Source organism: Amblyomma americanum, chromosome 1, assembly GCF_052857255.1.
Source record: "Amblyomma americanum isolate KBUSLIRL-KWMA chromosome 1, ASM5285725v1, whole genome shotgun sequence".
Classification (NCBI taxonomy): Eukaryota; Metazoa; Arthropoda; class Arachnida; order Ixodida; family Ixodidae; genus Amblyomma; species Amblyomma americanum.
Window position 1 is genome coordinate 146140057 of NC_135497.1, and position 13726 is coordinate 146153782.

Sequence of the window (13726 nt, forward strand, 5' to 3'; positions counted from 1 at the left end):
TGGAACGCTGGAAAGGCAATAAATATAACAAGACACTTAAAAAGCGGCTGGCCGCGCTGCAGACAAAAATAGAACAGCACTCGGAGGAGCTCTGCCGATCCTACTGGGGACAGATATGTGACGGCATCGCCGGAAACCTGTCCAGCAAACGAGCATGGCAACTCCTCCGACACCTCATCGACCCCACAAACACTAAATCCTCAACACAACACCACGTGACACGCCTCACACACAAACATACTGACGATCCCGAGGCCCTCATAAACACACTTCCGAACACATACACCTATCCGGGTGCCCTCACACCTCTACCCACGTACACAGGACCAGCCAATCCAACACTCGACACAGACATCACTGAGACGGAAGTCAGAGCGGCCCTCCTGACTCTCCGAACCAACTCCGCACCTGGTGCAGACCAAATCACAAACTCCATGCTCCGTAATCTGGACGACCAATCGATCACCCAAATTACGCAATACTTCAACCAGTGCTGGAGGGAGGATATCCTCCCGCAGTCCTGGCGCCACGTGAAGGTAATATTCATACCCAAACCCAGCAAAACACTTGCACTTCAAAACCGTCGTCCGCTTTCGCTAACCTCATGCCTCGGAAAGCTCTTCGAGCATGTTGTGTTAGCAAGACTCACAACGCACATGGCGGACAACAATCTATACCCGCATAGCATGGTGGGATTCCGCCCCATCTGTCCGCACAGGACGCCATGCTGCGACTCACACATGACATTTTCGACCCGCTTCTGCCTGGTCACACAAAGGCAGTCTTAGCTTTGGTTCTCTCCAAAGCTTTTGATCGCATCGAACATCAGGCGATCATGACTGTCCTATCTCCATTGAATGTGGGTGCGCGCACGTACGCCTACATTCAAGCATTCCTCACTGACCGCACGGCTGAGATACATTTTGGACCTCTCTCTTCCCCCTCCTACACGCTTCAGAGTATCGGAACCCCTCAAGGGTCCGTCCTCTCCCCCTTCCTCTTTAACATCACCCTCATCCCCCTCGCCCGAAAATTGGCAACTATCCCCCACCTTAAGCACACTGTTTATGCCGACACACAGTGTGGACCACCCACGGCAGTGACGGCGACATAGAGAACACCTTACAGGAAGCAGCCACCCTCACCCAAACTTATGCACAGAACATCGGACTGTCTTGTTCCACAAAGAAGTTCGAACTGCTCCTCATCCGACCAAAGAACCAACGCTCCGCCCGCTCCCCCATTGCCATCGAACTGAATGGGGACCCGGTACCGGAGGTTGACACCCTCCGTGTATTGGGCCTGCATATCCAGAACGATGGCAAAAACACCACCCCCCTCAAGAAACTCAAGCAGGTTGCAGGCGCAATATCGCATCTCATCCGCAGAGTTTCGGGCCATCATAGAGGCATGAAGGAGCGCGACCTCTGTCGCCTCATTCATGCCTTTGTCCTCAGCCGTGTGCTCTACACTACCCCATACCTAGAACTATCCAAACACGACATAAATACTTTGGATGCCTTGATCCGCAAGGCATTCAAAGTCGCACTTCATCTTCCCCTCAACACCCCCACAGACAGATTACTAGGCTTGGGCCTCCACAACACGATCGGGGAACTCGTGGAGACCCATCGACAGGCCCAATACATAAGGGTTACACAAACCTCCACAGGCCGGTATATCCTGGACTCCCTCGGAATCAGAATACCGGCCAACGACCCAACCCTCCTCCCCATTCCTCGATCCCTTCATCGAGAGCTGGTCATCAAGCCACTGCCAAAAAATATGCACCCCTCCCACCATGAGCAGCGCCGCAGAGCCCGTGCGAAGGCACTCCACCGAGTGTACGGCTCCGAGCCGGACGCCGTATGGGTGGACGCCGCCTGCACGGTTGAGGAAGCAACCGCAGCCGTGGTGCACTGCTCTTCATCCGCCCTCCTCACACTACCTCTCCCCCCTGACACCACCCCAGAGGCTGCAGAGGAAGCCGCCATCGCAATTGCCATCACCCGCACAGAAGCCCAGTACATTTTAACAGACTCTAAAACTGCAATTCTAAATTTTGCGAGAGGCCGAGTCAAGGTCCCTGCTTTTGGCATACTGGGCTAGCCCGATGCACCCGCACCCCGCCATGTAGAGCTTATATGGGTGCCTGCGCACTCTGGGAATCCCGGAAACGAGGCCGCCAACCTTTTAGTCCGAGGTTCTTTAAACCGGGTTCAGGTGGCCTCGGATCGGGGATTCGCGAGGGAGCGAATGCACTCATTCAGCGAGATGACGCAGGCCCACAGAGCCTCGCGTCAGCTCTACCCCCCGCCCCACCCCTCCCTAGATAACAAACACGCAACACTCTGGCGCAAACTACAGGCACACACACTCCCCTCACCCCTGACTCTAGCCCACTATCACGCCTCCTTCCCCACTCCTGCCCGCACCTTGTGCCCAGAACCATTCGCCTCTTCCCTCCACATCCTCTCCCTCTGCCTGGCTGACCCTCCCCCGCGCGGCCTAGAGGACCTCAAGACCTGGGAGGACTGGGAGACCCTGCTGTGCTCGGAGGACCAGGCCGTGCAGACAATCGCCACCGGCCGGGCTGCCAGTGTTATGGGCCATAGGGACATAAACACTCGAGTGCAGTGGGGTCGTGCGGAGACCCAGGGGCGTGCCCCGAGGAAAAACGCCAAGGCGCGCGTGTGCTGTGCGATGTCAGTGCACGTTAAAGATCCCCAGGTGGTCGAAATTATTCCGGAGCCCTCCACTACGGCACCTCTCTCTTCCTTTCTCCTTTCACTCCCTCCTTTACCCTTCCCTTACGGCGCGGTTCAGGTGTCCAACGATATATGAGACAGATACTGCGCCATTTCCTTTCCCCCCAAAACCAAGTATTATTATTATTACTATTATTATTATTATTATTATTATTATTATTATGAACTTTCACACCACCCCCACATGCCACATAACGCGATTTAGGTGTCCGCTGAGGCTGGGAACCAGTTATGCGCCTTCACTTTTTTTTCATCACCTCACCTGCTCGGCTGATAAAACCTTGGGCATAGAGGTGAGGCGCTTCATTATTTGGATCGCCCACGAGGGCCGGTACGCCGGCCAGGTCCACTTTGCTCCAGTCTTTAGGTAACGTTTTTAGAATTTTTTTAGTCTGTGGCGCAGATGCCTCCCCTATCAAAGTGCAAAATACTGTGTTATCACACAATATTTCGTTCTTAAATCTTTTAAACCGCCAGCCATTTTTTTTCACCACTGCCATCCTCCACTCCCTCTTTAAACCATTCCCTCAAAGCGCGATTTAGGTGTCTGCCGAGAGTGTGTCTGCTACTACGCCTTTGTTTTTCTCGTTACTAATTCTTTTTATCCTCTACGATATACCCGCAGCAGAAAAACTATTTGCCTGAGAAATGCATTCGTAAAAAAGACCAATTAAAAGATACACGCAGCTTGAGCAACGCGACACCACTTGTGACTTTCTCATTCACAACATGTGAAAAAAACAGACGGTCAGGGAGAACCATATGCACCATAACCAGCCTCTCAAAGCGTGTTCGCAAGGAAAGCCTGAAATGTCCAGAGTAGAAACCAGCCGGCTTTAGCAGCAGTCAAAGCATCACTCGTCTCGATTAATACTTATGCTACCCCTTTTTACGTCGCCCACAAGCAATTCCTGTTAGATTCTGAAAGATGGTTATGGTACCTCTTTAATTGGCTTGCCTTAAAGGCCTAGAGTGATGTCTACTTGTGAATGCCGATGTATCCAGTAAATTTGGCATGAATGAATGAGTGGAAGCAACTTTTATTAGAAAAAAAGGAAAGAAAAAATCTTCCAGGGTGGTCTCCTACTGGTTCAGGAGTCCACCGGCTTGTGCCTCACATAAGGCCCGATCCACCAGCCATTTCAGGCCGGCGGGCTGAGCGGTCCGTAAAGTAGCCTACCAGGAAGAATGAGTGGGATTGTGGATGGGGGATACTACCTGTGGGTTAATTCAGTTAATTCTTTTTATGTTGGCCCGCCGGAACCGATCTTGTAGCTCGTGATGTTTTTGGACAACCATGGGAAAGGGAAGGATTTGTCTATATTTTGTCTTTCGCGTCCTCGCTCCTATAGCTTTGATAGGTATTGCGTATATTGCTGGAGGACGCATCTCCGGCGCGACCCCACGCGCGGTAATTTTTTTGACCATTCTTTACTGTTTCGAAGCGAAAGCTTTACTGGGCTAATAATAATAATAATTGGGTTTTGGGGAAAGGAAATGGCGCAGTATCTGTCTCATATCTTTGGACACCTTTACTGGGCTAGCTGCGGCGCGTTTCTCGTACTCTGGATTTTGACCTTCAGCCGACCTTCAGCCGAAAGCACAGGTGTTCGCCGTGCGCCATCACCGCTGCCGGGCGCGGTTCGGGTGTCCACAATACACGTGAGACAGTTACTGTGCTATTTCCTTTCCTGAAAACGAATCCAACTTTCTTGGAAAGCAAAGCAAATGTGCATAACTGGCTCCCTGGGAGAGTGGACACCTCAGTCGCGCTTTAACCTACGTGGCAGTAGTGACAGGTGTGCGCTGTATTCGCTGGCATTCAGAACGTTGTAGCAGAAACGCGGTACTGAAACTACAGAGCCTGGTTCGAACCAGACCGCGGCGGCCGCGTTTCGATGGAGCCATAACGCTAAGGCGCCCGTGTGCTATGCGATGTCAGTGCAGGTTAAAGATCCACAGGTGGTCGAAATTATTCCGGAGCCCTCCACTACGCCACCTCTTTCTTTCATTCTTCTTTCACTCCCTCCTTTATTCTTTCCCTTACGGCGCGGTTCAGGTGTCCAACGATATATGAGACAGATACTGCGTCATTTCCTTTCCCCAAAAAAACCAATTATTATTTATTTAAATATTATAAACCGGCAGCCAATTTTTTTCGCCACCGCCATCCTCCACTCCCTCTTTAAACCATTCCCTCAATGCGCGATTGAGGTGTCCACCGAGAGTGTGTGTGTGTCACTAAACTTTTGCAGTTCTTGTTATTATTTTAATGCGACAGCGTTCAAGAACGCTGTGGTGTCAGCACTGTGGTGTCTTGTCTCGCTTCGTCCCCGTCTTTATTCGCGCTGTATCGCATTATGGAAAAATACCAACTAGCCCGATCTGCCACTCTTGCAAGCGTTCAAGAACTCGTCTCGCAGAAAAGCCGGTGTCGTCGGCGTCAGCGGCGTTGGCCGTGAGCGAAAAATGGTGCATCTAGGTGGACACCTGAACCGCGCCGCAAGGGAGGGGATTTTTAGGCGTCTCGACTATCCTACGCCACCAGTTATTTTATCCAGCGAGAACTGTGAGACAGGCGTCATTTCCTTTCCTTAAAAATAATCATTTCATTTTACTTCCCTTACGACCCGGTTCGGGTGTCCACCGAGATATGTGAGACAGGCGTCCTTTCGTTAACTTGTCCAAAGGGCCACGCGTCGAGCCGAACGCGCGGTGGCGTTGCGTGCACACCTTGGCAACGCTGCAACACGCTGTCGCATCTCACTCTTAAAGACGAAGCCATGGATAAAGGAAAAAAGTTTTCCTTCCTCCATGGACGAAGCTTAAGCGCTTTTTAATTTTTATCCTCTACGATATACCCGCAGCAAAAAAAAGACTATTTGCCTGCACGCTACTATGTGTTCCTTTTATACTTGAGAAATGCATTTAATAAAAAGATCAATTAAAAGATACACGCAGCTTGAGCTACTCGACACCACTTGTGACTTTTTTTTATCCATTAAACGTGAAAAACAGATGGTCAGGGAGAACTTACGCATCATAATCCGGCTCTCAAAGCGTGTTCACAAGGATAGCCTGAAGTGTTCAGAGTGGAAATCAGCAGGCTTTAGCATCGGTGAGAACCTTACTGCACTTCGGTCAATACGTATGCTGTCCCGTTTTACATACGAAAACGGTTTATTTTCATGTTTGTTCAAAACAAGGGGAGATGGAAGAAAAAGCTGCTGTTCATTGCCACCCGCCTTGTTTACTTAGGCAAAAACAGCTCATATAATGTACATATACAGTTCAGCCTACACACAAAAAACAACCGGCTTTGGTGCATATTTTATACACAAAAAAATGGCGAAAGACAATTTCGGTGAAATGTACAAGTACGAAACGCAGTGTAAGTATGCATCATTGAAAATACTTCAAAGATTTGAAAGAATAGCAGTTATAAAACCAAACAGAAGAATTAACAGTTACACAGAGCATACACATCAAACCCGAGAAAAAAATCATAAAAGGTAGTACAGAGGTAGTACATTTGTAGCACTTGAGAACAAAAAGAAGAAAGTACTTTTTTCTCAACGCTATTTCTATACAACTAAAGAAATAAATCTTAGAATTCTGTTTTCGAAATGCTCATTAGATCAATTTCTTAGCAAAAAATAATTTAAGACACTTGGTACTATGTATCGTAACATTTGTTGCCCGTAATTAGGGCGGTTACGATGGACTTCCCAGTGCTCAGGATGTCTAGTTGTATAATAATGGGTATTCGTTTGCAAGTTTGCCAGATTAGTTATGAGATTAATGCCTTGTTTCTTTTCATTCCTTAACTTTTTACAAAGGTGATAGTTATACAAGTTCTCTAAGTTAATTAGTCTAAACTTTCTAAGCAAGCTGTCTGCTGAGCGGTCTAGTGAATAATTTGCAATAATCCGGATTACTTTATTTTGCATTACCGTCAGTTTCCTGACGTTTGTTGAGGTTGTCTTGCCCCACACTAAAAGCAGCAATTTATGCGCAATAAAAACACTGCATGATAAATTAGCAGTCTTGTGCTTACACGAAATAGGTCTCGATGCCAGTAGATTAATCCTATAGTGGCAGCTAGGGTCGTGATAACATGATTGTTGTGCGAGTCCCACAGCATGTGCTCTGAAAAAATTACGACTAGAGCTTTAAATTCTCTCACAATTTTTATCGGCTGACACTGTCATTAAAGAGAATTATTTGGAACTATGTCTCTGCCCTTCGCTCGGAAAACGGCTGCTTTAGTTTTTTGGGTATTAATAACCAAGCCGTTGCAGGAACACCAATCATGAAGTTTACTTAAAGTGCTGTTTGCGGGATTAACAAGCCTTTCGTAATCGTCACCCTCGAAAAACAGGCTGGTGTCATCTGCGTAGATAAAGAATTTCATATCATCATCAATGTTAACAAAGGCATTTATGTAGATATTAAATAAATACGGTCCCAAAATGCTGCCCTGAGGAGCACCAAACAAAGTAGATTTAAATGTGGAGGTGCTGTTGTTCACTGAAACAGACTGCATAGGAGTGCTAAGGTATGATTCCATTAATTTCAAGGCCACACCACGAATTCCGTGGAATTGTAATTTTATCTGCAAAATAGCCAGCTTAAGAGAATCAAATGCCTTTCTAAAGTCTATAAAAACTCCCAGTACGTATTGTTTTTCTTCACGTGTTTTTTTAGAATGAACTCTTTTTGATGTAGCATGAGAAGTTCGGTGGAACAATGTTTCCTAAAACCGTATTGACAATAAGTCAGGATGTTATGTTTATCTGTAAATAAAACCAGACGCGAATGGATGGCATTTTCAAGTGCTTTAAAAAATTGAAAATATAGAAATTGGCCTGTAATTTGCTAAATTATTTTTGTGACCTTTGTTTTTGTAGAACAGAAACCTTTGCGCACTATAGCTGTGCGGGAAATACTCCACTTGACAAAGATTGAAAATACGGAAAAGTGGGACAGCAATAATGTCAGCAATGAATTTAATCGGGCGGACCTGAATGTCAAATATATAGCTGGAGCTAGTATTTCTTATTTCATGATAATAGAGAAAACTTCCGTTTCCGAAACTGGACTCAAAATAAATTGTCTCAAGACAACTACCAGTCAAGTATTTGGTGCAGTCCCCTGATGGTGCAGGAAACTTCAAGTTTACTAGATAGTCGTTGCAAACGTTAGCTAGATCAATTTCTGAAAATGTTGTGCCATTCACAACCATTTCAATAATTTATTTTGACGCCTGCACGTTTCTAAATATTGAGTTTTGTTTTTCATGTCACAGCCGCGTTTTTGGATGATCCTGAAAAAATATTATTGAAATAGCCATCTCTGGCATGCTTAAGTTCCTTGTTTAATTTATTACGATACTTCTTAAATGAGTTAAACAGTTCGGGATCCCGTTGCTTAAGAAATGTTTGGTACAATGTATACTCTGTTTTTATTTTACCAAATGAATCTCGAGTAATTCATAATTTTCTTATCTTTTTTCGATTTGGAAGAATTCAGAAAAAGAAAACTTTTTTCGTAAGTGGTTCTTAACAGTTTAAAAAAGATATCAAAAGATATGTTTCCATCAGATGAAGTAAGCACGTTCTCCCAATATACATTTGATGTTTTTGGGCGAAAATTTTCCAAGTTTTTAGATGAAACATTTCTTGAAAGGATGGGAAGGCTAGTCTCTTTTTCATGATGTGGGATGACTACATATAAAGGTAAGTGATCGCTAAGATCGCAAGCTATGAATCCAGATGCAAAATTTTGGATGGAGGATCTGAGGAGAAAGAAATCTATCAGCGTCGAAGACGTACTAGGGATTCTAGTTGGCGAAGAAATAACATTATTTAGGCCATAGCTCTCGTATAACAATATCATTTCTTTTGACTCACGAGTATTAGAAAAGAAGTCAATGCGATCCCGGCCGCGGCGGTCTAATTGCGATAAAGGCGAATTTCTAGAGGCCCGTGTACTGTGCGATGTCAGTGCACGTTAAAGAATCTCAGGTAGTCGAAATTTCCGGATACCTTCACTACGGTGTCCCTCATAGCCTGAATCGCTTTGGGACGTTAAATCTCCATAAAATCAAACCAAGAGAAGTTAATGTTAAAGTCCCCGCCACAAATTAAGTTAAGTTTATTATTTATACAGTATTGAAACAAAGTTTCTACGGAAGCGCAGAAATTAGCATGATCACCATTAGGGGGTCGGCACACGACAGAAAAGACATGGTTACACATTGCTATTGTCAACATTTCGCATTCACATTTCGAAGAGGTAAAATCAGCCAAGAGGTCACATCTGAGATTTTCTTTCGCTAACAAGGCAACGCCGCCACCACGGCGTAAAGAGCAATTCAGGTAGAACACATCATGTCCAGGTATTTAAAAATATTTTTATCACTAGTATACGAGGTTTCTTGGAGCATAATGACATCAAATTAAAAGCCGATACTATCAAAAAACATGTCTAAATACTGATGTTTATTTCTGGCAGACTGAATATAAAAATGAAAAACCTTTAAACCTATGATACACCTATTACCAAGACGCGACTTTAGTTTTTCAGTAGTAATATGCGTAAATAGATCGCGACACTTGTAGAAACACCTAAGCAAGTGTCATCACGTGATTTTTATACTGGATAGCAATACTGTGTCACCTTCTTTCTGTCTGACGAGAACTTTGCCGCCACTCTGCCAAACGAACGATAGTTCTTGTGACGTGCCCATTGCTTTGCCTCCCAGAGAAGTGCTCGGGTTTGTTTAGTCAGATTATCTAGGATGTACACATTTTCATCTTCGTATGCATCCTTCAGTTTCTTTCGATTTTTGAACCAGTCATCACGAACAGCCTGCCGGGCGAAGCGAACAATGATTCCAGGCGTCTTATCAGGTTGGCATGGCAAGCGGTGAATTGCTGTGACGTCACCAGTCGTAAGCTGCGGAAGCCCAAGGGAAGCAGCACAAGCGTTCACTTTGACAGGATCTTCATGATATGTTTTTTGTATGCCGTGGATTTCTAGATTAAGCTCCCTGTTATGTCTCTCTAGTTCGTTGATTTCTTTCTTGATCTCCTCAATCTGTCAATTGCTTTCGTTAGCCTCAAACTGTTAAATCCACTTTTTCATATCAGCCAGGAATATTGTCATGTTGGCTAAGCTCAGCGAGTGCTTTGTCAAACTTTTCAGACATCACCTGAACATTTTCTTCCATAGAAGGAACAGTTTCTGTGAGCAACTTTACTTTCTCTTGAAGTTCTGCAATCACAGCAATTTAAACCCCTCGACAGGTTGGACAACGCCACTGTTTTCGAGCAGATTCGCATTTTGATTTGTAAGTTCTTGTAAGAAACTCACTCCAGAAAATCGGTCTCGCAGAAACAATCTCATAATAATCTCAGGTGGGCTCGGTAGCTGTGCATCAGCGCAGGCTACTAATCCGCTACTTATGACAATGCAGCTGTTTGCCTTCGCTGTGCAACTGCTTTTCGCCGCTCTACCGTCTGCCTCCTGTACATCAGTTTCGACCGCCGACCCGAAGTTCCTTGGAAAAGGTCGTTTTCATACGCCTGCCCCATCGCCTACCCTCAACGTCGTCAGAGGACCTCATCTTGGACCATCAGTGGCCAGTCCTATCACCAAGAACATCATCTGATAATTCTATCAGCCATATAAAGCCCCTGCTGTCATCGCCGCCGCTCTGTGGGCTCGGTAGCTGTGCATCAGCGCAGGCTACTAATCCCCTACTTTTCACAATGCAGATTAGTAATAAGTATTCCCTATTTGCTAAAAAACCCAGTAACTACTTTTTAATGCAGCTGCCGAGCCCTCAGTGCTGCTGTATTATTGCTGCCGAGTGTTCACGTGTTCTTCGTTTTTTTTACTATTATCAGGTGATGTTGAAACTAACCCAGGCCCCGACCGTTACGACAGCATACTTTCCGAGCTCCAGAAACTAACTACCGGATAAGCTACATTAATTTCTGATCTGCAGGACATTAAACACCAACTGAAAACTACTGAAACAACCTTGACCGATTTAAACAAGCGCATATACACTCTAGAACGACACTATGCCACACTTTTTACTCTCCATTCTGAAATCGACGCCTGAAAACTTAAAACACTGAACTTACCTGCAAGATTGACAAACTGGAAGCACGTATGGACGATGCAGAAAATCGCTCTCGCCATAACAATTTGGTATTTAACAGTATTCCTGACACTTACCCCACTGAAACGTATGCAGACTCGGAAGAAACAGTCATTCGCCATTGCTACACTCAACTAGGTTTCGCCATCAAACCCAATCTAATCGAGCGTTCTCACTGCCTCGGGCCCCACTCTACTGATCGCGCCAGGCCAATCATCGTTAAATTCAACTCATAGAAAATTAAAGAAAGCATCCTTTCCTTAGGCAATAAACTAAAAGGCACGAACTACAGTATTGGCGAAAACTTCTCTCTTCCCGTTCGTAACGCCCGCAAACATCTTGTAACCTTTGCCAAATCGGTATCCGATAAGTTCTCTTTGCGCTTCAAAACATTACATATTGGTCCTAAACGCTACATATTCTACTAAATGAAGGCACAGCGCACGACAGACGGGACTGAGAAAGAGACAAACACAGCGCTGGACCTACAGATAATGATGTGCGACGAAGAGGTATGCTGGCGCTTCTCACCCCGAGCCCAAAAAGGGCTTCTATCTTACTCATCCTCTCATTCAAAAAATAGTAAAACGAGGCGTCGCGACAGACGCCCTCAAAAATGCCATTTCCAGGTCATGTTCCCATCAAATGCAATCTAGCTTCAGAAGCCAGATCATGAGGCTGAAAAAGGCCGGCTTTCCAGACCAAATCCTGCGTGCTGTAGCGGAGAAAATTCTGGCCGAATTCAGAACAAAAACAACGAGTTCGCTTTCAGCCGAAAACCGAAACTACGCCGTGATACCTTATGTGCACAAGGTATCACATAACCTGAAAAGAATTGCAGGAAAAGTGGGTGTCAGAGTCATCTTTTCTGCCCCGAACAAACTGCAGCGCTTGTGTAAAACCGTAAACCGTGAAGGACCGCCCCCTGCCTAATGCGGAAAAAATCACGAATCACCCTATGTGAAGTGCCGTAAAAATGTTGTCTATAAGATAGAGCTATCCTGTGGCCGATTTTATTTTGGCCAAACAGGGCGCTGCATCAATGATCGCCTAAGTGAGCATAAACACTCCCTAAAACCACCCCCCAAAAGCAATTTTGTTATACATTGGCTATCCTGTAAATGCACTCCTTTTTTCGGCCGTACTAATATACTGTATAAACATAAGGACCAACGTACGCGGGAAATTGTGGAAGCTCTTTTAATTCACCGAGGACTTGAGAACTGCGGCAGCAAACCTTCCGTCGCGCTAACACAAAAAGAAATTGACTATCTTAACAGTTAAGTTCGCTTGTGTAGGTTGTGATTGTGTGCTTTTTTGTTGTGTGTTTTTTGACAATCATTACTGATGCTGTTCTTCTGTTGATTGTGCTACTTTTCGCCTATTTATTGCGTGCGAGCAATAAAGCCTTTCAGTGATACAGCGCTGTGTTTGTCTCTTTCTCAGGCCCGTCTGTCGTGCGCTGTGCCTTCATTTAGTGCCATGTACCGACTAGCCCAGACAAACACCTTATTGCTACATATTCGATGAATCATCACAAACAGTAAAAGAGGTAAAATAGCAACCATCTCAGCTCCTGTCGACAGATCGTTCTAAGCATGTACACCAAGAAGCCCTTTCATTGTCAGGAATCTTTACTAACGTGCGCAGTTTCATTTCAAAGCGCGACATTGTTTCCCATATCGTCACTTCATCTGCCAGTAACATACTTGTCTTGACAGAAATGTGGCTAAACAGCGATATTTCTGATAGTGGAGTGCTTGCCGACTTGCCCAATTTCTGTGTTTTTCGCAAAGCTCCCCTAGATCGAGGGGGAGGAGGGGTACTGATTGCCACCGCTCGGGATCTATCATGCTCAGTCATGAACTTTTCATCAGATATAGAAATATTATGGACTTTATGCCACGCTTCACCTAAATCAGTTGTGATAGGTGTTTGCTATAGGCCTCCTAACAGCTTAGATTTCCCTCGAAAACTTAATAACGCATTGAGTGAAATTAAAGATAAACACCCTACACATGCACTCTCCTATTCGGAGACTTCAATTTTCGTAGTATCGACTGGAATAATCTAATCACTACAGGTAATAAGGATGCTAATGAATTCCTAGACGTTTTCCATAATTTTGACCTCATTCAAACTGCATCCGAGCCACCTCGTGTAACCGAAGACTGCGCTAATATTCTAGATCTATTATTAACGGATAACCCTGAATGCGCTCATTCCATCAGGTATCTACCAGGCGTCAGCGACCACCCCGTCATGCATGCCGGCTTCACGATTAAACCATCTTTACGCACAACTGAAAGAACTATCCGATTATACAATAAAAGGAACCATACAGCAATAAATAATGAACTTCGCGCATTTTTGTAGGATTTCAATCTAACTTTGATCAAAGCTCCATTCATGATAACTTTTCCTTGTTTAAGAGGAAAATCGACGATTTGGTCGACAGGTTTATTCCGAACATCTATATATATATATATACGAACTAACCCTCAATACCCAAGGTTCACAAATACACTCAAACGCCTTGAAAATAAAAAGAATCGTCTTTTCCGATCGGCCAAGTTGCTTCCAAGCCAGAACGCTAGGAGCAAATATTACGCAGCCGAAAAAACGTAATTATCACGTATTCGAGAAGCCAAGTGCACCTTTTTCAACTCCGATCTGCCTAAAATGTTGTCAACTAACCCCCGTAGGTTCTAGCAAGTCATTAACCCCCAGCACACACGCACTATTTCCCTCACCGATGGTTTGGGTGAAACTGTATGCGAAACAG